Source organism: Pyrus communis, chromosome 16 (assembly GCF_041283825.1).
Source record: "Pyrus communis isolate YQ-2024b chromosome 16, ASM4128382v1, whole genome shotgun sequence".
NCBI classification, from domain to species: domain Eukaryota; kingdom Viridiplantae; phylum Streptophyta; class Magnoliopsida; order Rosales; family Rosaceae; genus Pyrus; species Pyrus communis.
Window position 1 is genome coordinate 8751114 of NC_142580.1, and position 24677 is coordinate 8775790.

The 24677-nt window shown below is 39.6% G+C and overlaps 2 pseudogenes; one reads left to right on the top strand and one right to left on the bottom strand.

The window, feature by feature from the left end:
* Positions 1 to 6395: 6395 nt before the first annotated feature.
* LOC148689917 (uncharacterized) lies at positions 6396 to 24096 on the bottom strand (annotated as a pseudogene).
* On the top strand, positions 18346 to 20377 carry LOC148689918 (uncharacterized; annotated as a pseudogene).
* Positions 24097 to 24677: the final 581 nt, after the last annotated feature.

Here is a 24677-nt window from a genome sequence, read left to right on the forward strand (position 1 = left end):
CTTATGTTGTAGGAATTTTATGCAGGTTTACTAGCAGACCTAGTTTGGAGCATTGGCATGCTATAGAGAGGCTTATGTGATACCTTAAAAGAACGATGAATTTCAGATTACACTATCAGAAGTTTCCCGCTGTCCTAGAAGGTTACAGCGACGCTGATTGGAATATTCTTTCAGATGACTCTAAAGCCACTAGTGGATATATTTTAAGTATTGGTGGTGGGGCTGTGTCATGGAAGTCCAAGAAACATACTATCTTGGCGTAGTCTACTATGGAGTCAGAATTAATAGCGCTAGCTACAGCAAGTGAAGAAGCGGGATGGTTGAGAAACCTACTATCAGATACCCTTTATGGGAGAAACCGATTCCAGCAGTTTTGATCCACTGTGATAGCACAATGGCAATAACTAAAGTGCAAAACCGTTATTATAAAGGGAAAAGGCGACAAATACGTCGTAAGCATAGCACTGTAAGAGATTATCTCTCTAATGGAGCTGTAAGGGTGGATCATTTACGGTCTGAAGAAAACTTAGCTGATCCTTTGATGAAAGGACTAGCACGAGAAAAGGTTTGGAAAACCTCAAAAGGGATGGGACTAAAGCCCATAGAAAATTGAGTCATTTGTGATAGCAACCCAACCTATAGACTGGAGATCCCAAGAAATAGGTTCAAAGGGTAATAACAAGTCACAAGTGATATGAGTGAAGTCTTGCTAATTTTAATTTGGAATATTATTCCATGTCCATCCCTAAGAAGCATGACATCTTGAAGCATTTTTAGGTTGAGATTTTTTTTTTTCTCTTAGTAAGGTCTATACTCTATGTTGAGTGGGATATCTAGCTACAGGAATATCCTTGATAGTCTTACCTATGTGAATGTGGAAGTGAGGCCGCTTCCTATGAAATCTTAGGCAAGTTTCTAGAGCGTTCACTATACTAGGATACAAGAACATAGCCATAATGTGGTGGCTTTTTGAACTTCACCTTAAAAAAGTTATGTGTGTGGTATTGTCAGAGAGATCAAGTCTATATACATAACTTTGTCCGTTGTGATTTGTTAGGTTTGGTCTCGTCCGTTTTTTAATCTTCTTTTTATTTTCCTATGGTTTTGAATCCTTCCACACTTTGGGCAGAGCCGCGAAACGTCTTAAAGATAGCGACTTAGTCCGCGACTCATCCCAAGAATCATTCACCACTCAAGGCTTATACATTTTTCGGGTAACTTCGTTCCTTTCTATTTTAGTTTACAACAGTTAGAGTAGGGTAATCATATTTAAAACCACCTTTGTTGACTTCCCCCACCGATGTGGGACTACCATCAGGACTGTAACCTCTGCATCCACTATGCAAGTATCGCTCATCAAAAACTCCTTGTCTGCCTGATCAAAACTGATCATTGTGATGTATGTTGGGAACCCCCAATCCGGACCAAAAGCGCTGAACCTGTGAGTAGCTACAATAGGAAAATCAAATCGTTTGTTCCTAATTTTGCAATTCCATTGAGAAGTGTAGATATTGAAATATAAAAAGAAAAATATATAGAAACTATACATAACATTTACACAGAAAAGGGCCACTCTGTACCTCTACCAAAGCAATGCTTGGGATGCAGATGATCTGCGATGCGCAAGGAAAACTTTGTGAAGATTTTGGAGCGAGAATGTGGTTTTTCTGCATCAACCAATCTTAGGTAAACTGCAACATGAGTACCCTTTTGCATGACTATTTCTCTTGGGATAAAGTCTTCCTGCAATAATCAACAAATTAAGGAAGAATATTAACTACTTTGGTTAACCTCCTTTCTCTGCAATAATGACATTTATGACTATATTGACATTTACGCCCCCATAACACATAACCAATATTTCATTGCCAAAAAATACCACCGACCCCGGCGATTTGGTCGAAATTATGCTGCCACCGACCATCGTTGGACTTCACCGCCACAACGGGTGGGGCATCACATATGAAATTAAAGTGGAAGTAGACTTAACCCCGAACCTTATGGTAAACGAAAAAAGTCATACAAAGTCGCTCATCCCATCAATGTGGGAAATAGCCAATTGACTATGTGGAAAATAGCCCAACTTACTTATAAGCCCATACAAAGTCGCTCATCCCATCAATATAGAATTCATTCTCAACACACCCTGGCAAATTTTCAAGTCTAACACGTGACAACACAATCAGGTGAGGTGGAGCGCATGTGGTCATTTGACTTCACACGTGGGACGACTTGCTCTGATATCATGTAGAAAGTTGGGGCTGCACCATAAAACTAATTGGTTATATGGTGAGTAGCTCAACTTACTTATAAGCCCATGCATGATGCCTCATCCTATGTGAGATTTATTCTCAACAGTAAACATATCTTACCAGCTCAGCTACACCAACTTCTTTTGAATATTATCATGTTATAGTTGTGAGTAATGCTAGGGAGACTAAATTTACAAATTAAATGATGTGTCACCAATAGAAATGAGCACGTTTATCAACGGTTAAGTAGTAATCCAATCATCAACTTCCATGTCTGTTAGAGCGAAAATTTTTCGGTACTCCAATTCTCCACGAACAAGTAATCTAGAACACTTTGAGAAACCTTAGACACCATCGTTGGTTGTCAACAATGAGAGCGAGGGACCTACAAAAAAACACTCCGACACTCAAGTTAGTGTTTGTTCAGGATACTTATAAAATATAGAACGATCTCATACCTCTATCTCTTTTCCACTGCTTATGCTGGTGGGATTATTAGCCTTTTACAGGCATTCAAGTCTTGGGCTCCAAGTCTCATTTTCCTTCTCAGGTTGCTTGATTGTAGTTCCACTCCTCAAGTTTGTCGTGCTAGTGACTTGTTTAGTGGAGGAGTAATTTTTTGCTCCCACACTGTCATTTAATTTAACAAGTTTTGTCTACAAATTTAGTCTCCCTAGTATTATTCTATAATTATATCTAACAAGCATATCAAAATTCTTTTTGTTTTCTTTTCGTGAGTTATTTAGTAGTTTATTTCAAACTTACAACTAAAACATAACCAACTTAATTTTACTGGGAGAGTTTGAAATTCTAATTATTTAGGATAGAGGGTGTTTCAAACCTTGGATGCATAGGTAAAAACCCAACACCCTATTCACTAGGATCTTGGACCACATGCAAAGATGTCAAAACAAGGTGAATCTACCTGAAGCCCAGTCACGAAATCTGAAACAAACTAAAGCCTTCTCAGCCAAGACACAAGTCACGTGTCTAGTGGCACTACAAACAGAAGTGACAAGTGATGAAGACCACTCTACTATCAACCAAAAAGCATTTTCTAGTGGCACTACAAGTAAAAAGATGATGACTCACGACCCTCAAAGAGCTTTCGGGCAAGGGCAGAGCTAAAAGCAATCGGGCCAAATTGCCTATAAAAGGGAAAGCAAGCAACAGAGACAAAGATACTCAACCAATCAAAAAAGCATACAAACTCAACTCTCAAGCCAATTCGTACTCTTCAAGCCTGAAATCAACTCAGATTCAGTCTTTTTGGCAATAGTTTCCTTAGAAAAGCTATCTTTTGTCTAGTATAAAAACTCTACTACCTCTCCCAGTGTGGTAGTATCGATTCCCTCGTGTAAAACCTGTTTACCATCCATCCTTTTTAGCATACAATCCTTGTAAAATCAAAGAGAAGTGGCTGCAAGAGGTTCAACCTTGCCAAACAAGGTGAAATCTTGCCCGTGTCTCTTTGTTTGTCCTCTGAATGATATATTGCTTAACGTACTTTTCAGCATGTGTTCAAGTTATTTCCAGTTATTTTCTACCTAAGAGTCCTATTTGCATCCAGATCTAGTTAACTTAATAAACTTGTCTCTTAGTAAGAACAAGGAATCAAGGAAATGGTTTAATGGGGCTCTGAACCCCCTTCATTCGAACATACAAGATCATAAACTAAAAGTCCTTGTTTACAAGGCAAGAAAAAGAATTTAATACAGACTTAACCTATCTGTGACTTTCATTTGATAACAAGAAGTTTGAGTAACTTGAGGCGCAAGTAATCAACTTAAAACACACTTGTTCTACATCTGCTATATTGAGATAACAGTGGCACGCCTAACACTTTGTTAATTTTGATTGCGAGCCTCAAGGCCTATACCTAAAGCCCTACAAAGGCACCTTTCAAAATTAACTTTGTACTCTTCTTATAGCATACCAACAAGTAAGAGCCCGACTACCAAACGTCAAACTGCCAATCTCTTAGGGAGCTGTGCTGAGGTCCAGAGACCTTCTCTAGAGAAATCTTTGCCTGAACAACTTTAGCAATTGCAACGACGGTGATGTCTGCCTCCACTATGCAAGTATTGTTCATAAAAAATCCCTTTTCGGCCTTATTCAAAGTGGCCAATGTGATGAATGACGGCCAACCTAAACGCCTTTGGGAAGTGCTAAACATGAAGAAAATTGAGATTCCACCATAAAACCAATTGGCAATATGGGAAGTAGCATAATCTCTTATAAGCCCATGCAAGGTCCCTCCTCCCATCAATGCGGGACTCAATCTCAACACGCCCCCTCACATGTGGTGAATTTTCAAGCCTAACACATGGCCAACACAACATGGTGATGTGGAGCGCATGTGGGACAACCTGGCTCTGATACCATGAAGAAAGTTGAGGTTCCACCATAAAACCAATTGGCAATATGAGAAGTAGCCTAACGTTTTATAAGCTCATGCAATGTCCCTCCTCCCATCAATATGGAACTCATTCTAAACAGAACCAAGTAGTACCTACAAGTAAAAACAATTCTTAGAAATTGATGCACTCTATTTCGAGGTTCGATTAATGGAAGTGTGCATCGAAGCTTTCTTGGTTTTCTTTCAGGTAAGGTTTATATTCCTTTCTTTTTCATATATTTTTCATTTTTTTTATGATTTATGTCCGTGTAACTTTTTCTTTCCTTAAAATTCCCCTCATAAAGTTAAAAAAAAATTAATTAAAAAATAAAAAATTCTTCAACGAAAGGAGACTATCCATATGTTTGTGGTTACATTACATATAACATAAAACGCAGTAATAGGGACAATCTATACTTGGTAGACAACAATGATGCTTGCGATGCATTGGATCTACAATGCGAAAGGTGAACTTTGTAAGGATTTGGGAGCGAGGATGTAGCTTTTCTACATCAGCCAATGTTAAGTTAAGTGCAAGATGAGTACCCTTTGAAGCACCATATCCCCCGGGATACATATATATCTTCCTGCAATAGCCAACAAATTAGTGTAAGTAAAACTCCAAATAACGTACAGGTTTTCTAGAAGATGCATGAAGTTTCATATATCAATCTAAAGGGTTATTATACAAAATGGTCCCTGAGATTTGCATGATCAATAGAAATGGTCCCTAAGATTTGCATGATCAATAGAAAAGGTCCCTGAGTTTGAAAATCATAGAAATGGTCCTTGAGATTGTCGACCATCCATGATTTTGGTCCTTCCGTTAAAAACGATTTTGGGCAATTTTCAAAGCTTTGTAACTCAATTGTTTCTTAACCAAATTCGACCCATAATATATCAAAATGAATATAGGAAAGTTTAGAATAAGATTATACCTATTTGAAAGGCCAATGATTGCCGGAGATGGCCAGAAAATAGCCTAACAGGTGATTGATCCAAGGCTGGAAAACTCACCGGAAACTGGGTAAACTTTAAACATTCACAACTTCTTCAATACTCAACCAAACTGAGTGATTCAAAAAAATGAAAATAATACTTCTTGATGATACGAAGAGAATGGTACCTTTTTCGAAGGCTAACTCGCCGTGGTTTGGTCAGACAACGGCTTGAAAATGGCTAACCATTTTCGAGTTAGCCACTTTCAAGCAGTTTTCCGGCCAAACCACGGCGAGTTAGTAGTAAAGAAAGATACCATTCTCTTCTTTTCATCAAGAAGTATGATTTTTGTTTTTGAATCACTCAATTTAGTTGAATAAGATATGAACGTTTAAAGTTTACCCAGTTTCCGGCGAGTTTTCCAGTTTTCCCACAGACCAATCACCTTTCAGGCTATTTTCCGGCCATCATTGGCAATCATTGGGCTTCCAAATAGGTATAATCTTGTTCTAAACTTTCTTATCTTCATTTTGATACACTATGGGTCGAATTTGGTTAAGAATCGATTGAGTTACGAAGCTTTGAAAATTGCCCAAAGAGTTTTTAACGGAATGACCAAAATCATGGATGGTGGACAATCTCAAGGACCATTTCTATTGATTTTCAATCTTAGGGACCATTTCTATTGATCATGCAAATCTCAGGGGCCTTTTTGTATAATAACCTCAATCTAAATATATAATTGAAACTGAAAGCATCGATCTCCTTTCGTTCCTGGTGAGGGAGAGAAGAAAGTTGACAGTAGTTTACCATCTCTGGTTCTCTGAGGTGAATGGTTTGGAGCAATAATATTCATCTTTTAACTTTGAAAAGTTCTCAATCTTCCAAACATGCGTGTACTTCGCAGCATTCTTGGTCATTGATATGGACATTCCGTTGCCTGCTCTTCTTTCTTTACGAACAAAAACCTCCACTCCAAACACACAGGTGTCGTTAATGACATATCCATTGGAGGCATCAGCAAGTTCTTTAAGGGAGATAAGTTTATCAAAACCCACATCAGGCGCCGCCCCATAAAGGCACTTCTGCATTATCTTATCGTCTAAGTACCGCAACACCAAAAAAATAAGTAAAATTAAGCAATGTGTTTTGCATATAATGATTAACTGGTCTATATGATCTGCTGGATGCATGAGAATTAAATGTAAATAGATGGGTATATAATATAGGGAAATAATTTCTGCACATTCCCTTGATTCTTCTTTGATTTGATTTATTCAATACAAAGATAAAAAATAAAATGGATGTTCAAAGGGAGAAAAGGAGTGTGTGGATATCACTTAGAGAAAACACACACACACACACATCATATATACCTTGAAAAACCACGTAGGTTCCTTTGTCCTGATCAAGCAAACACACTCTGAAATCAACATATACTTCCCAGTCAGGCTGAAGTGAATCTGTTCGAGCCTTTTGCAAGTAGATAAAGATGTGGTCTTCCATATTTTTCTTCTTGTTTCCATATGGGAGGACCACCAGTTTCCTTTATGACCAAAACATATATACACAAGTAACAGAATAATATACAAGACATGAATGTTTTTGTAACTGGTTTGTTTAATCAGCAGATTCAAACTCGTCCGATTCAAATCTATGATCCCTGTGTTTGGGTTCATATTTGATACTGAGCTTTGTGATAATGGAGGCCCAAAAGATGCAAAAGCAAAGAGAAGACTGGGCTCGGACAAGTCAATAGGCCCGAGAAGATTTGGAAGCTATTTCAGCAAGGGCATAGGCCACATGCCTATATTTGAAGTGATGGGCAACAGAGGGCACCTCACCATCAGCCAAAAAGGCATGAATGAGTAAATAAGTGATGACTCACTACCCTTCAAAAGCTATCAATTAAAGGCAAAGCTGACACACCCCAATCCGATGTTCAGGGGACATCGAGATGGCCACGTGCTGGCCGACACTCGAGGGTGACACAAGTCATTTAATGAATGCATATGCCGAGAACATGTGAAACATGCATATAAAGTTCGCACGAATTACAAATGTAATATTCGTATACAAACTCTACCAAAATAATATAATAATATTCAGTAGTCAATAAAACAATAGTGATAATGCATGACATGTTCAGAGCATACATCTAATTCAGAATACAAGCAGAAGGTGTAACAGAAAGTGCTATTACAAGTGATGTCAAAAGCAGAAAGGATGACACGATATCACTAGTAGGGGAATGCCTTGTAGCTCGGATCGTATGCCTCCTTCCTATGTCCCGAGGGAGCGCAGAACAAACATGAGTGGACCAAGTTGATGTATATATATATATATGTAGTACTAACATAGTTATTCAACAACGTACTAAGCCCCCCAAAATTTATGAAAACTCATATAGCATAATAAGTATTAGGTTTTCTGAAAACCCTAGCATGCCATAAAATCTTTCATAAAACATATATCATATATAGTGTGCTAATAGTGGTATTAGTATCGCCCGAAGGCATCAAGAACTCTTCATTCGCCCGTAGGCTCCTACAGCATCCACCCAAAGGCATATAGTGACTACTAGATAAGCACAAAAACATTGAAAATAATCTTTCCAACATAAGTACATATATCTCAACAGAGCTCAGTAGCTCAAATATCATATCTCAAAATATCTTCATAGTATATAGGCATCCATCATATATACTACAAAGAATATGAAATCGGTAAAGCATGGTATTCAAAAATGTTCTCAGTAAAGCATGATATATAATTAAGTGTAAATCTAATTTACTCACAAACGTTTCATAAAACGTAACCATTAAATCATGTTTTTCATGTATGCATTTCTAATAATAAAATATGCATTTTGGAAGGGGACCACTCACAGATACTTCATCGTCAAAGAGCCGTGCGAAAAAGGAACGACAGAAACGCCGCTAATAAATGACCCTAAGCACATAAAAGGTCCAATTAATAATACTCTATTATAATGATTGAATTTCAAGAAACGGTTTAGGACGTCGAAAAACATAAAGGGGGACCTCAAGTACCCCTACGAGTCGCCGTAAGGTGGTTGCTCCGATGGCCATGCACCGAGATGGGTCGTCGAAAAGTTGGCTGGAAAAGTCACCGGTGCCACCGTGGACGGTGGAGGCGCATGTGCTCCACGTGCCAGCACAGGCGAGCACCCACGTACGGCCTGGGTTCTGGCATCCTACCGGGTTGGGCCGAATCCGAGTCAGATTTGGGCTCGAGTCCTAGGCTTAAGCTTCTAAGGTTTGGGCTTGGGTTCAATGGGCCAAAGGCTCGAGTCTGCACAGCCCAAAGGCATGGGTTCAAAAAGTCTGGGCCTAGAGTTTGGGCTTACTGTTTTGGGCTTGTAACCTGGCCTAAGGGATTAGATTTGGGTTGGGCTCAGTAAACCGAAAGCCCTGGGTCTTGGGTTAAAGGGTTTGGGCCTGGAAGCCCGGACCAAGGCTTTGGGCTGAGTCTGGTTTAGTTTGGGTTTGGATCTGAGTCTTAGGATCTCAAGTCGGGTCTGACCCTGTTTTGACAAAGGAGAAGACCGAAGCTTTACGAGCTCCGATCGACTTCGATACTCAACCCTAGGGTGCGATCTAACTATCAAATTACTCAACCCTAGGGTGCGATCTAACTATCAAATTGAAGCTTAGGACGAGAGGAAGAGTTTCGTACCTAAATCACGCCGTGAGGTGGTTGAAGTTGGCCAGAGTTTGGCTCGAAAGCCACAGGGCTCGCTGAAGAAGCTTGTTGGGTTTCCTGGGCTTCACAGATGAGGGGGAGAAAGGGGGACTCAACACGGTGGGCATGGTGGTGTTGTCTCCATTGTCGTTGTCTTAATTTTTGGGTATGTAGGTGTGTGTAGTTCGGGGTGAGGGAGAGAGATTTGTGCGAGAGAGAGAGTGTGTGTGTGAGTGAACTCAGGGGAGAGAAGAGAAAATGAGAGAAAAGAAATAGGGGTGCCACGTGGCAGGCAGATAGGAGATGAGAGTGTTAAAATAATAAAAAGATAATAAAAATATCCCACATGGGAAATGGGTAAATCCGGGTAGGGTGAGGGGATAAGGGGGCAAAATGGTAAATTCATAAATCGATTACTATGAAATTACATTAAACTTGGGATGGGGTTTCACAACAGCTCAGACAGTCGGGCCAAATTGTCTATAAAAGCAGAGAGGGACATTAGAGACAAAGACACTCAACCAATCAATCAAACAAACATACAAACTTTGTTCTCAAACAAACAAAAACCCAGAAAAGTTGTGTTTTGTCCAGACTCTGCCCTTTTAGTTGTAGATTGCACATAGAAAGCCATCTTTTGTCAAATTTAGAAGCTCTGCTACCTTCCCTAGTATTGTAGTATCGATTCCCTTTAGGAAACTTCGTTTACATTTCATTTTCCATAGTCTGCAAACCCCTGTAAACACAAAAAGAAGTGGTTGCAAGAAGTTGAACCTTGCCCGACAAGGTTATATTTTTCCCGACTCTCTTTTGTTTGTACTTGCATAGTGTAGATCTATTATTTAATGCATATACTATTGTGTTTTAATGCATATACTATCGTGTTTTAACTCATTCTCAACTTCTTTGGGTTCTAAGTCCCATTTATGGTCATATCTGGTTAAGTTAATTAACTTTACCATGTTAACTACAACCAAAGGAATGATCAAAAAGGTCCTGGACTCCCTTCATTTTAGACATACAATACTATGAATTAAAAGTCCTTGTCCACAAGGCAAGAAAAGAACCTTATACAGACTTAACCCATCTGTGACAATCGTTTGATAAACAAGAAGTCCAAATAACTTGTGTCGCAAGTAACTGACCTAATTAACACCTATTCAACAATCTATTATATATGAAGATAACAATGGCACACTCAGATCCTTTTTAATTTTGATTGTGAGCCTCAAGGCCTAAACCAAAGGCCCCATAAAGGCATAATTCAAACTAACAGTAGCTCATATTGCAGCATATCAAGCAGCAAGATCTTGCTCGATAGGCAAGAAAGAGCTAGAGCCCCGGGGAGCTATGCGAGGGACCAGATCCATAATCCAACCCGAGCACCCTATAAGTTCTTTTAGCATTGAAAACGACTCAATTTTAAAGTGTAATGAGTTGCGGGTGAAACTGAATATGATCTCGAAATCCCTGAAACCGAATAATGGTAACACAACAAAGCATCATAATATGCAGGCATTAGGCATCTGAGTCACTAAAATTCTGGAAAAGCAAAACAATGCTTGAAACGCACGCAAAGAATTAGAGACACAGAAAGTATCTTACCACCTTGATCCAAGTTAAGGTTACCCATGGTGACAAAATTGACCGCGAACGTTGCAGGAACTATGATCAAGTTACAAACTGAATGATATTAAGCTAGAAAAATAGAATGATCTGTAAATTCAACTCAATGAATAGAGCGAGTGCTGCACGTTAATATTTATAAAGAAATTAAACACAAGTTTAATCCGTGTGGGATATGAACTAAGATATCTACAAGTCACCCAAGAATTATACTTCAACAAGATACAAAAACTCCAATGAAGACTAGGACTCCTTATTCCTGCAGAACTAGACAACAGCAGTACCAATGGCACGTTAGGACTCAACAACAGCAGGAAGCATGGGTGATGCAGACGTCTTTGCTTTAACACAAACGACAGATTGTTTGTTACGTGTTTATATATTTTTAGTTCTTAAGTCCTCATCTAAGAGGTAAGAGGTGGATTGTCATGGTGGATAAAGTCCCACATTGGTGAGGGAAGGGAAGAGTTTAAATATATTTACTCCTCTCCAACTAACACTGTATCAGTGTTGTTGGAATGGGTCATCGGCCTGTCAACCTGAAAAATTCAACCATGAGAATTCATGACACACGTTGACCCAGAATATCCACTAGGACTCCGAATCGAGTTGTGCTAGCCAACACCTGGAATGTGACAAAACCATAAGGTATAGTGATGTGAAAAATGTGAATAAATTTAAACCTAAAAGTGCCTAAACACAAAAGTGCGTTGTGAGCAGAAATGAACCCATTTCACGAGCGACATCAAAGCATAAGAAAAGTACAATAGTGTGGGTAAGGATCATACCCTCAGAGGTAGCCACCTATATTGAGATTCGCCAAGAATTTTCGTCGATACGAACTTTCTGCAACTTAAACCTGGAGGGACGAAAAACAAAAAACGTGAGTCGGGGAAAACCAAGCTTTTTGAAACCATTTCTCTTTCCAAAAATAATAACCCTTCACTGTAAAATCCGTATAATTTCCCAGAGAATAATACTACATATGTATATAGAAATGATACTCGAGAGTGGTGAAAAACCAAGTATATGCCATGTCAAGTATCTCAGCAATGAAATAAGTAAGCCAGGTGAAATAAATGAAATGTGATTGAAGTGCCATGTCATACTTGCGTTATATTTTAGTACCTGCCTTGGAGCCACTCTGTCGTGTGGTGCGAGTGTGCCGACGAGGACATCGAGCCCCTGAGGGGGGTGGATTGTTACATTCCACATCGCCCAGGGGAGTGGATCCTGTAAGCCTTATATATATATATATATATATATATATATATATATATATATATATATATATATATATATATATATTCCCATCTCTACCTAGCACAAGGCCTTTTGGGAACTCGCTAGCTTCGGATTCCATCGGAACTCCAAAGTTAAGCGAGTTTGGGAGAGAGCAATCCCAGGATGGGTAACCCACTAGGAAGTTCTGCTCGCATGAGTTCCCAGAAACAAAACCGTGAGGGCGTGGTCGGGGCCCAAAGCGGACAATATCGTGCTACGACAAAGTCAAGCCCGGGATGTGGTGGGAGCCCAACCCAGGATGTGACAATTCACTTCCTATTAGAAATGTTTTTTATTAATTTTTTTAATAATCCTTTAGCATATATATTCCCATCTCTACCTAGCACAAGGCCTTTTGGGAACTCGCTAGCTTCGGATTCCATCGGAACTCCAAAGTTAAGCGAGTTTGGGAGAGAGCAATCCCAGGATGGGTAACCCACTAGGAAGTTCTGCTCGCATGAGTTCCCAGAAACAAAACCGTGAGGGCGTGGTCGGGGCCCAAAGCGGACAATATCGTGCTACGACAAAGTCAAGCCCGGGATGTGGTGGGAGCCCAACCCAGGATGTGACAATTCACTTCCTATTAGAAATGTTTTTTATTAATTTTTTTAATAATCCTTTAGCTTTATATATATATATATATATATATATATATATATATATATATATATATATATATATATATATATATATATATATATATATATATATATATATATTTTTTTTTTTTTTTTTTTTTTTTTTTTTTTTTTAATTAAGAGTAATATGTGTTTTAGTTAGGGTTTATTATTTGCTTAACTACTCAAACTCTCAGTTGTGTCCTTGAAGAAGGTCACTATACCTTCTTGTTGGTACCAATATTTGATAATATTTGGTTGCAAGGGTTCCGAGATCAGTTACCGATGCACCGCCAACTCAAATTACACGGTAAAACAAAAACAGTAAAAAATACAGACACTGTCACTAATTTCTGATGAAAAATTAGCAGCACCTAAGTGTAGTGAAATTGGTAGATAAGGAAAATAAGGAACACGAGGCACCTAAACCTAAAATGCCCCTAAAATAATTGGTAGATATATGATGATGAATACCTCTATAGGTCCCTTTCTTTCATCATTTTATAAAATCTCAGCATATGAATTTCTTGAAAGAGAAGCACATATATGGACTACTTCAAAAACTTCGAGGTAAGTAACATATATAAAATATCATAATTAGTAACTCCAAAGAAATGCAACCACTGGGTGGGTGGAAGCAAATTTAACAGTGCATGATAACATGGTTTAGCTGACTAGCTACACTATTTGAGAATTTTCATGGACGGTGACCTCGGCCTCCACCAAGCAAGTATCCTTTACAAAATCGCCCTTGCTGGCCTGACCGAAAGTGTCCAGTGCAATGAAGTAAGGCCAACCCCAACTCGGACCCGAGGCATCAAACCACTGATTAGCAGATACAGGAAGAGAATAGAATAACACACACACACACACAAAATGTATACCTTCATGAATAAGAGCGCATTGTATATATATTATTAGAACGTGCGCGTCCAATCTAATACTAATTAATTAGCACTAGCATGGAGAGACTTGAGATTATTTAAAATATTTAGACAAAGCTTCCTTTTTCGATGTGGAATATCTAAACGTAGTTAATTATATGTCCATGGAAATAGTTCAATCTTTATTTACGTGTAGTACCTTTTTGACAATGATTAGTCATGCCATTCATTCGATTGACAATGCGCAGGGAAAACTCCACACACGTTTTGGAACGAGGAGGGAGGGTTTCTGGATCAGCCAATTCGAAGAAAAGAGAAATATGAGTACCTTTTCCGTCCAAGTTTCCCTTAGGATAGAGCATTATCTTCCTGTAACCACAATCAGCACGTGAAATTTAAGGACAAAGCCTCATTTATAAGTTGATTTCATCTTCAAGAGCAATGCTTCATTTTGGGCATTGAATCTGCTAGACTATATTTCAAATAGCATAGTGAAATTGGCTAAAACAAAAACTATTGATGTTGGTGATGGCCCATGCTTGGCCATGTTGGTGGAGCAATACTTTAGTACTGAAAACAATGTCGTTGGAAAATTGAGTCCCACATCATATAGTATTACAAAATAATATACAGTTTATAAGTGGGAGGTTCACTACTAATGTCATTGGGGTAATTTGATAAATGTCACATCTAATAATAGGTAGTTAAGTTGTGGACAATATCAATGATGTTGGTGAGTGGGTGGTGAGTGATGTTGGGTCAAAAAGGTTGACCATGTTGGGCACAAGGGTATTAGACGAATGACCAAGCCTTCGAAATGTGAGTTGGCTCTAGTGAATGAATAATTAATGGGCTCTTGAAAATATGTGTGAGCTCAAACATAATGAAATTGACCAATTTTTATGTGAGAATTGGTTTCCGGTGTGAAATTGTGTGGATCTCTCGTGATGAGGCGTGTTAGAAAATATAGTCCGACGCTGGAAATATAACAAAGGGTAAATATCAGTTTACTACTCTCATATTTCGTGGTTTTCAACATTTAGTACATCAAGTTTTTTTTGTCCCAGAGTCATTCCTAAAGTGTAAATTTTGGGACAGTCTCATACATCCGTTAGTCAAACTGTTAAGTCTCCCGTTAACTGATGACATGGCGCCCATGTGGACAATGACTACGCATCACGTGTCTATAGGGGCCCACTTGAATATTAAAAATTAAAAATACAAAAAATAAAAATAAATAAATAAAAATCCCCCCCCCCGGTCTCCTACCTCCCCCATCCCCCTCCCTCCCTTCCTTCCTCTGCAACCCGCACCTCCCTCCCTTCCCTCTCTCCTCTACAACCCACAACACCTCCACCATTCCTCTCCACACCACCACCTCCTCCACCATTCCTCTCCCAAGCCCCGCGAGACCAGAATCGTCCCCGACCCTCCTCTTTTTCACTACCGAGAAGCAATCAAAAACCAAAACAATAAAATTCAAAACTTTCCCACAAAAGGAAATTTCCCGAAAATCCCATCTTGCGGAATCAATACTTCTGAAACACAAGAAGGAAGAGGAACTCTAGCTTCCGTACTGCAATCACACACAAAGACAATCAGAGATGGAAGACCAACACCAAAATCGAACCCAAAAAGATAATCGAAGTCAAGGGACGTGAAATTGGAGCAGCAAGACAGAGAAAGAAAGGTCAAACCTGAGGAGGAGCTAAGAGGCCAGGGTGGTAGAGAGAATGTTGCTGGAGAAGAGCTTGCTGCATCAGAGTTTGTTGTTGCTGCTGCTTCAGCCTCTAGTGCTACATTTCCTCCGTGATTCTCTGAGAAAGTCGGGGTTTTGCCAAGAAATTTAAGGGTTAGGGTTCGAGTAGAGGGCCTCAGAGAGAGAAGAAAAATTATGGGTCTCGAGTATAAATTAAAAAAAAGAATCAAATGGTCAAAAAGAAGTGGAGTGCGGAAGGAGAAACGAGTGTGAAACCACTAAAGATCAACATCACAAGTAAATTATATTCAAGAATTAAAAAACATGATAGTACGGATAAATATGAAGAATGAAAAGAATTCAATCCACATAGCAGGTGTCTCAATCATATGAGCGTGCCCAAGAATAATAGGAATGGCTATGCTCCCAACAGTTGATGCCCCAGTCAAGAATTTAGCAACATTCATCCACTTGCAATACAAAGAAAACGGAAAATGGCATTGTCTCTAGGGTCGGGGGAGATTCTGGTCTCGTGGGGCTTGGGATGGGTCGGCTGTGGGCCGCCAACTACGAGGGTTGGGGTGCAGGAAAAGGAGGAGGAAGAAGAGGGTGGGGGTTAGGAGAGGAATGGTGGAGGAGGTGGTGGTGTGGAGAGGAATGGTCGAGGTGTTGCGGGTTGCAAATGAGAGATGGAAGGGAGGGAGGTGCAGGTTGCAGAGGAAGGAAGGGAGGGAGGGGGATGGGGGAGGTAGGAGACGGGGGGATTTCTAAATTTTTAAGTTTTAATTTTTAAATTTTTTTTAATATTCAAGTGGGCCCCTATTGACATGTGGTGCCCAGTTATTGTCCATATGGTCGCCACATCATCAGTTAATGGGAGACTTAACAGTTTGACTAACGGATGTATAAGACTGTCCCAAAATTTACATTTTAGGTACAACTCTGGGACGAAAAAAACTTAATGTACTAAATATTGAAAACCACAAAATATGAGAGTAGTAAACTAATATTTACCCTATAACAAAATAATATACATTTTATATGTGTAACAAACAATAAACAGTTTATATGCCGGAGATCCCTACTAGTATTATAATTGTGTTGGCAATAAGCCATTCTAGGCCTAATTAATTTCTTTCCAATTTTCATGCAGGTAAGTTAGGAGATGTACGTACCATTTCTTGTTTCCAACAGTGAATGGTTCTGAGTCAAGTCTGGCATCTAACTTTGAAAAGTTCTCAACGTTCCAAACATGCTTGTACGTAAAAGAATAATAGCTCATTGATAGAAACTCTGCCTTGGCTGCTCTTTTTTCTTTACAAACGAAGACCTCAGCTCCAACCACGCAGTCGTCATTTACCAGATAGCCATTGGAAGCATCAGTAAATTCTTTCAGTGAGATGAGTTTATCAATACCGCCATCAAGCATCGCCCCATGAAAGCAATTTTGCTTTATATTAGGATCTAAATGCACCAAGAAAATAAATATTAATAAGAAAGACCATAAAAATGATTAGTAATGTCCAAAAGCACATGAAGGAATTTGAGATTCTCTCGTGTGTGATCATTCAAGAATAACACGTTGGGGACATATTTGGATGACGTGGGAGCATGTGTTGGGCTCAATAGGTGTGTACATTTGTTCTGATATATTATGAATAAATTGATATTTTACCATAAAATTAATTAGCAATATGTATGAGGATAACCCAATTCCCTAAAGCTACTTTAAGGTAAGGAGTTTTAATTCAAATCTACAAATGTTACTTAGGGGATAAGGAATGTCTTATATGAGTTGAACAAATTAAAGCATGTGAGAAGGATTTGAAACTGAAACGTTCTAAGTAATGATTTGCAAATCCCTCTCACGTACCTTTGTAGTACTCATGGAAGACATTTATAATAGCTCTATCTATATTTTATGGTTCATTCCTTACTAACTTGGACTTAATTCCTTAAATTTTGGAAGACCCTCATTCAATAAGCATATACAAAGAAAGCCCCTCACCTTCTTGACGTGACCTCATCAACACATACTAACCGATCTCTTATCTGCTGGATGCATGCATGAGAAATAGAATACATACATACATACATATATATATGTGTGTGTGTGTGTGTGTGTGTGTATATATATATATATATAATACACACATACACACATGTACACCTTGGAGAACCAAGTACGATCCCTTATTCTGATCAAGCAAAAACACTCTCAAATCAACATATACTTCCTAACCAGCCTGAAGTGAGTTTACTCCAGCCATTTCCAAGTAGACAGAGATGAAGTCTTTCACATTCTTCTTCTAATATATGTAACCAATTGTGGTAGTATTGAAGGAGGATATTCATCAGAAAATATCTCTCTTCTCTCTCTATCTCCTTCTTCCCTCTATCCCTCCATTACTACTGCAACTTGTACATTGAGTTAAGTGATTTGTGAGTAGCTGCATATCAATTGGTATCAACCTTCTCGATTCGCTGCCATGGACAATCCGACGACTAGATTCGCTGCCACGGACGCTCGTCTCTCTGCCGTTGAGGAGCAATTGGCAGATCTCCCCAACTTCATTATTTCCTCCATCGCCACCGCGAACGCTAACCTCAAGGCTTCTCTCTCTGCCGATTTCGAGGCTAAATTAGCCTTCTCCTTCGAGCAATTTCGCCATGAACAGTGCTTTCAAGGTGGGGCTAGATCTTCCAATCCTGCTCCAATCGTGGCAAATTCTGATATGGAGACTCCACATCCGGCTCAACGTGATCAGTTCGACACTGGCGGGGGGATAACAGCAACTACAATGGCATCAATGCGTGGATTTTCCACGTTTCTCAGATGGTGGCGACCCTCTCAATTGGATCTATAAGGCGGAACGGTATTTTGTTTGTTACAATACTCCAAATTTTCAAAAGGTCCTTACAGCCTCTTTTTACCTGGACAATGAAGCAATGCAGTGGTTCAAATGGCGCAATTGTCTTCATACTACTCTTACCTGGGCGGAATTTACTAGTGAACTTTGCAAGGAGTTTGGGCCTTCCAAATTTGAGGATTGTACATAGGCTCTTTTCAAATTGCACCAAACTGGTACTCTCAAGGACTATATCACTAAATTTCGTAGACTTGCTAATCGTGCTAAAGATATAGGCCCTGTGCTCCTTAAGAGTTGTTTCCTTGGTAGATTAAAACGTGAATTGATCTATGATGTCAAGTTGTTACGGCTTGCTACTGTCCACGATGTCATATCCATTGCTATTCAGGTCGATTCTAAGCTATCTGAATTACGTGCACTCAATCGTCGAATTCTTCCTTCTGCAAAAATTACTCCATTCCCCATACTGCCCACCAAGCCTAAAACCCCTATGCTCCCATATCGAAAACTTACTCCCGAGGAGGTTCAATGCAAAAATGATAAAGGGGAATGTTGGTTTTGTCCTAAAAAGTGGGGGAAGGGGCATAAGTGTGGCCATAAGCAGCTACTTGTATTGGATGTGAGTGAGGAGGGTGATTTATGTGAAGATTTGGATGAGGAGGTATCGGCTGAAATTCAGGGCATGGTACTGAGTAAATGTGCATTTTATGGGGTGCAAGGCACACGGTCTTTACAAACTATGAAGGTTTTGGGCACTGTTAATAACCACTCAATGCACATACTTTTGGATTCTGGAAGTATGCACAATTTCATTGACTCTAGGCTTCTTAAGACATTAGGGTAGTATTTGCAAGCAACCAAGCCTTTTGAGGTAATGATTGTTGATGGTGGGAAAATTATGAGCCAAGGGTGTTGTAGGCACATACCGTTGGAGGTGAGTGGATATAATTGTCACACAGACTTATTTTCGCATCCATTAGGGGGTTGTGACTTGGTCTTAGGGGTGCAATGGTTGTCTACTGTGAGTCCTGTACTTTGGGATTTTCAGTTACTTACAATGGAGTTCCAAGTGGGCAAAATGACATTTAAATTGACCCACAGTTCACCACCACAGCTGGCAGTTCATGAAATGGCCCTGCAGCAAGTTAATAAGGAGCTCTCTCAGTCTAATGTTGGGGTTCTATTGTATTCTTTGGAGTCTAATGAAAAGGGAACTGATACTCTTAATTCTCAACAAGTAAATGAGCTACAGGCAGTTTTGCAACAATTTGATACATTGTTCCAAGTCCCCACTCAACCACCCCCACATCGAGCACAAGGTCACCAAATCCCACACATCCCTGGTTCAAAGCCCCCAAGTATTATGCCCTATCATTATGGACCTGCACAGAAAGACGAGATTGAGAAGGCAGTGCAGGAAAGTCAAGATTCATACGTCCTAGCCACAGCCCATTTTCCTTTCCGATGTTGTTGGTAAAGAAAAATGAAGGAACATGGAGATTATGCATGGATTATAGAGAGTTGAATTGCATCATAGTTAAGGATAAGTACCCCATTCCATTGATTGATGATTTACTTAATGAATTATATGGGGCAAAGTACTTCTCTAAGCTTGATCTCAGATCCGGGTACCATCAAATTAGAATGCAAGAGAGTGACATTGCAAAAACAGCTTTTAGAACTCATAAGGGACACTATGAGTTTCTGGTAATGCCATTTGGCCTTACTAATGCCCCTGCAACATTTCAAAACCTCATGAATGACATCTTCAAGCCCTATTTGAGGAACTTTATCCTTGTGTTCTTTGATGACATTTTAATCTACAGTGCTAGTTGGAATGAGCACTTAGTACATCTGCAACAAACACTGGAGATGTTACTCAAGCATCAACTGTTTCTCAAAAAACAGAAATGTTCATTTGGACACCAGCAGGTAGAGTATTTGGGTCACATAGTGTCCATTGAAGGGGTTTCTGCGGATCTTACCAAAATTAAAGCTATTGTCGATTGGCATGCACCTAAGAATGTGAAGGAATTGAGGGGATTTCTGGGTTTGACTGGTTATTACAAGAAGTTTGTTCCTGGTTATGGCAAAATATGCTAACCATTGTACAAGCTTACTGGTAAAGATGGATTTCTTTGGACACAAGCCACGGAGGAAGCCTTCCAACAGCTGAAACAGGCCATGACTTCGCCCCAACTCCTAGCTCTGCCAAACTTTGCAAAGCCATTCATTGTAGAGTGTGATGCTTCTGGTTTGGGCATTGGAGTTGTTTTGCAGCAAAAGGGCCGACCTATAGCTTTTGCAAGTCAGACACTTGGTCCTAGAAATCAGGCCTTGTCTACATACGAAAGGGAATTGATTGCAATCGTGTATGCAGTTAAAAAATGGCAGAGTTATCTCCAAGGGCGTCATTTCATCATTAAAACTGACCACAACAGTTTGAAATATTTCTTGAGTCAAAGAGCAAATACCCCGTTTCAACAAAAGTGGGTTTCCAAGCTGTTGGGATTTGATTATGAAGTGCAGTATAGACATGGCAAAGAAAATATTGTGGCAAATGCTCTCTCTAGGGCCCCAGGTTCAAACTCCCTTCCTGAGCTACCCTTGGAAGAAGACAATGAAGTGTTAGCTATCACCTACCCCTACTTTGGGTGGTTGGATGAGTTAAAGAAGAGATTTAGAACTGGATCTTTGGGTTAAGCTAAAAAAACAAGAAGTTGAAAAGCTAGCTCAAAGCACTGGTCAAGGTGTAGTTACCTCTAAGTATCACGTTGATAATAGATTTTTGAAGTACAAAAGGAGAATTGTGTTATGTGTGGATTCAGTTTGGAGGAGAAGGGTATTTGAAGAACATCATTCCACTCCCACAGCAGGTCATGAGGGTGTGCTGAAAACTTATCAGAGGCTGAAAAAAGGTTTTCATTGGGTTGGGATAAAGAAGGATCTCAAAGCTTGGATATCCGAGTGCAGAATTTGTCAACACAACAAATACGAAACTATCTCACCACCAGGGTTATTATAGCCCCTTCCAATAGCACAACAAGCATGGACAAATATAAGCATGGATTTCATTTGTGGCATTCCCTCTTGCAAAGGGAAATCTATGATTTTGGTGGTAGTGGATAGGCTATCAAAGTATGCACACTTTATAGCCTTGGGACACCCTTACACTGCTTGCATGGTAGCCCAAGAATTTGTAGAAAATATCTTTAAGCTACACGGCATGCCTCAAACCATTGTTAGTAACAGGAACACTATTTTCCTCAATGTTTTCTGGAATGAGTTTTTTAAACTGCAAGGTTCAAGGTTGTGTTTGAGCTCAGGGTACCATCCTCAAAGTGATGGCCAAATAGAAGTTGTCAACAGGTGCCTAGAGACTTATCTACAGTGCTTTACTAGTTCTCAACCCAAGAAGTGGCTCCAATGGCTCCCGTGGGCTGAATGGAGCTATAGTACCTCATTTCACACTGCCTCCAAGTTCACTCCCTTAGAAATCGTGTATGGCTTCCCTCATCCACACATTTCTTCTTATGAAATTGGTACAGTAAAGCTGGAGAGTGTGGAACAAGGCATGATTGCTCAAGACAAAATGTTGAAAATGCTTATAACTAACTTGGCCATTGCGCAGAATAGGATGAAGGTGCAAGCAAACAAACACATGAGTGAGAGAACCTTTAAGGTGGGAGATTTGGTTTATTTGAAGCTCATCCCCTACCAACTACAATCACTAGCAACTCATGTCTATCACAAACTGCACCCTAAGTTTTATGGCCCTTTTGAGGTGTTGGAGAAGGTTGGTGAGGTGGCCTACAAGTTAAAGCTTCCTAAGACCTCTAAGATACACCCAGTTTTCCATGTCAGTTGCTTGAAGAAACACATTGGTCCTGATGTTAATTCGGTGCCATTGTTGCCATTGGTTACTGATGATGGTTTACAGGTCCAAGAACCTATGGCAGTGCTGCAGAGAAGGATGTATAAAAAGAACAATGTTGCTGGGGTGCAAGTGCTGATTCATTGGAAGGACAAGGATGTTGAAGAATCAACTTGGGAGGACTATGATGAATTCACTGCAAGATTTCCAGATTTTAAGTTTTAGCTGCAACCTTGGGGACAAGGTTTAACTAAAGGATGGGGCAATGTTATAGCTATGATTATCTTAATCACAAGCTTAGTTTTTAAATAAGTATTTTGGATTAGTCATGCCAGCTAGCTTGTAGTGTTTGGGAAACAATATATGTAACCAATTGTGGTAGTATTGAAGGAGGATATTCATCAGAAAATATTAGAAAATATCTCTCTTCTCTCTTTATATCCTTCTTCCCTTTATCCCTTCATTACTACTGAACTTGTAGGTTGAGTTGAGTGATTTATGAGTAGCTGCATATCATCTTCTTGTTTCCATTTGGGTAGAGCGTCAATTTCCTATGAGTATGTAGATATATATAATAGGCCAGAGTTATTGCATGTTGAACATGGAAGAAGAAACCTACCATCAACTCAAATGCATTATGTGTGTGTTTGTTTGTTTATTCACAAGGTATCGCTGGTGCATTATTCGTGGTTTCCTGATGGTATTAGAATGTCTAACCCAAAACTAGATAGTGATGATTGGACAAATAAAATTTTATGCGGGATTACAACACAAGTCACATATCTCACAACAAATCTCTGAGAAAATAAGAGTTTAAATACCTTAACCTCACTCCAACTAACACCGATGTCTTTCCTAATGGTATTAAAAAAATTAATTTTTAATATCTACGTGAGCCCATATTGACACATGGCGTCCAGTCATTGTCCACATGGGTGCCATATCATCAATTAACGGCTAACTTAACAGAGGTACAAAACTGTCCCAAAATTAAGACTTGAGGAATAACTCTAGGAAGAAAAAAACTTCATGTACCAAATGTTGAAAATTACAAAACTTTAGGTTAGTAAACTGAGATTAACCCTATTTTATATATAGGGTGATTTTGTATAAAATCAATTAAAAGTTATGATATTAACAATAGGTCAATCAAATTTATTGGAATTATAAATAGGTCAATGAGACTTTAAGATACATTAAAACACCTCAATCAAATTAAAATTACAAATGATGCCATTACCGTTTAAAACACCAAACTTTTCCATCTCCTTCATTGTAAATCGCACCTCCCACCACCTTCAGACTTCAGCCTCCCCGCCTCTCACCACCTTCAATCTTCATTTTTCGGACACTACAATGCAGTGTCTGTTTCCTGTTTTGTGATTGTGCATTCGGATTCAAATAGGTTTGTGGATTCAGACACTTTATTGCAATGTCTGTTTCCTGTTCTGTGATTATGCATTCGGATTCAAATGGGTTTGTGGATTCAGACACTTCATTGCAGTGTCTATTTCCTGTTCTGTGATTGTGCATTCGGATTCAAATGGGTTTGTGGATTCAGACATTGCAACGCAATGTCTGTTTCCCGTTCTGTGGATTCAAACACTTCGTTGCAGTGTCTATTTCTTATTCTGTGATTGTGCATTGAGATTCAAATACGTTGCAGTGTTTATTTCCTATTCTGTGATTGTGCATTGAGATTCAAATAGGTTTGTGGATTCACACTCTTGTTCTGTGAATTCAAACACTTTTTTGCAGTGTCTATGTCATGTTGTGCTTTTACGTTAATGTGCTTTTACGGCGTCGGAATCTCAATCTTCGCCAACAATTTTCCCGGCGTATTTGCTGCCACGTGCCTCACTTCCTCCGACGCCCAGAACGCCTGATCCATTAACAACTCCAACGTCTTTGTCGTCCCAAGCATGTCCACGTCACCCGACTTCGTCATCGAGATCCTTGACACCTGGCTCAACACCCCCTTCAAATACCCCCACCCCGCCTCCGATTCCAAGCCCTGGCCACCCAAAATCGAGACCTTCCTTGACAATTCAATCTAAGAAATTTGAAATTCGACCCCCAATTCAATTTTTTGCAATTTTTCCAAAAAAAAAAAAAAAAGAAAGCTTAAGACAGAGAGAAAGAGAGGGGACCTATAGGCAAAAAAGACGCCGCGGCAGAGGAAGACGTGGGGAGAACGGCCGGTGAGGTGGTGGATGCAGTCGACGAGCGGCTAGTTGATTCTCTGGCAGCCGAACTAGTCGATGAGCTTGTCGTAGTCGATTTTCCCGCCACCTTTGGCCGACACCATCCATGGATTCATTACCTGCTCCTCCTCTTCTTTTTGTTCTGGTTCTGCCTCTCCCTATCTTTTCTCCATCGTCACTCTCTCTCTCTCTTTCTCCCCGTCATTTGCTCACTATATGTAAAAATTGGCGGCGTCTTCTTCTTCCTTTCTTTTTCTTCGGATGCTATTTTGGTGTTTTCATGGATTTTATAATTACTTAAAGCTTACGTGTTATTGATCTATAC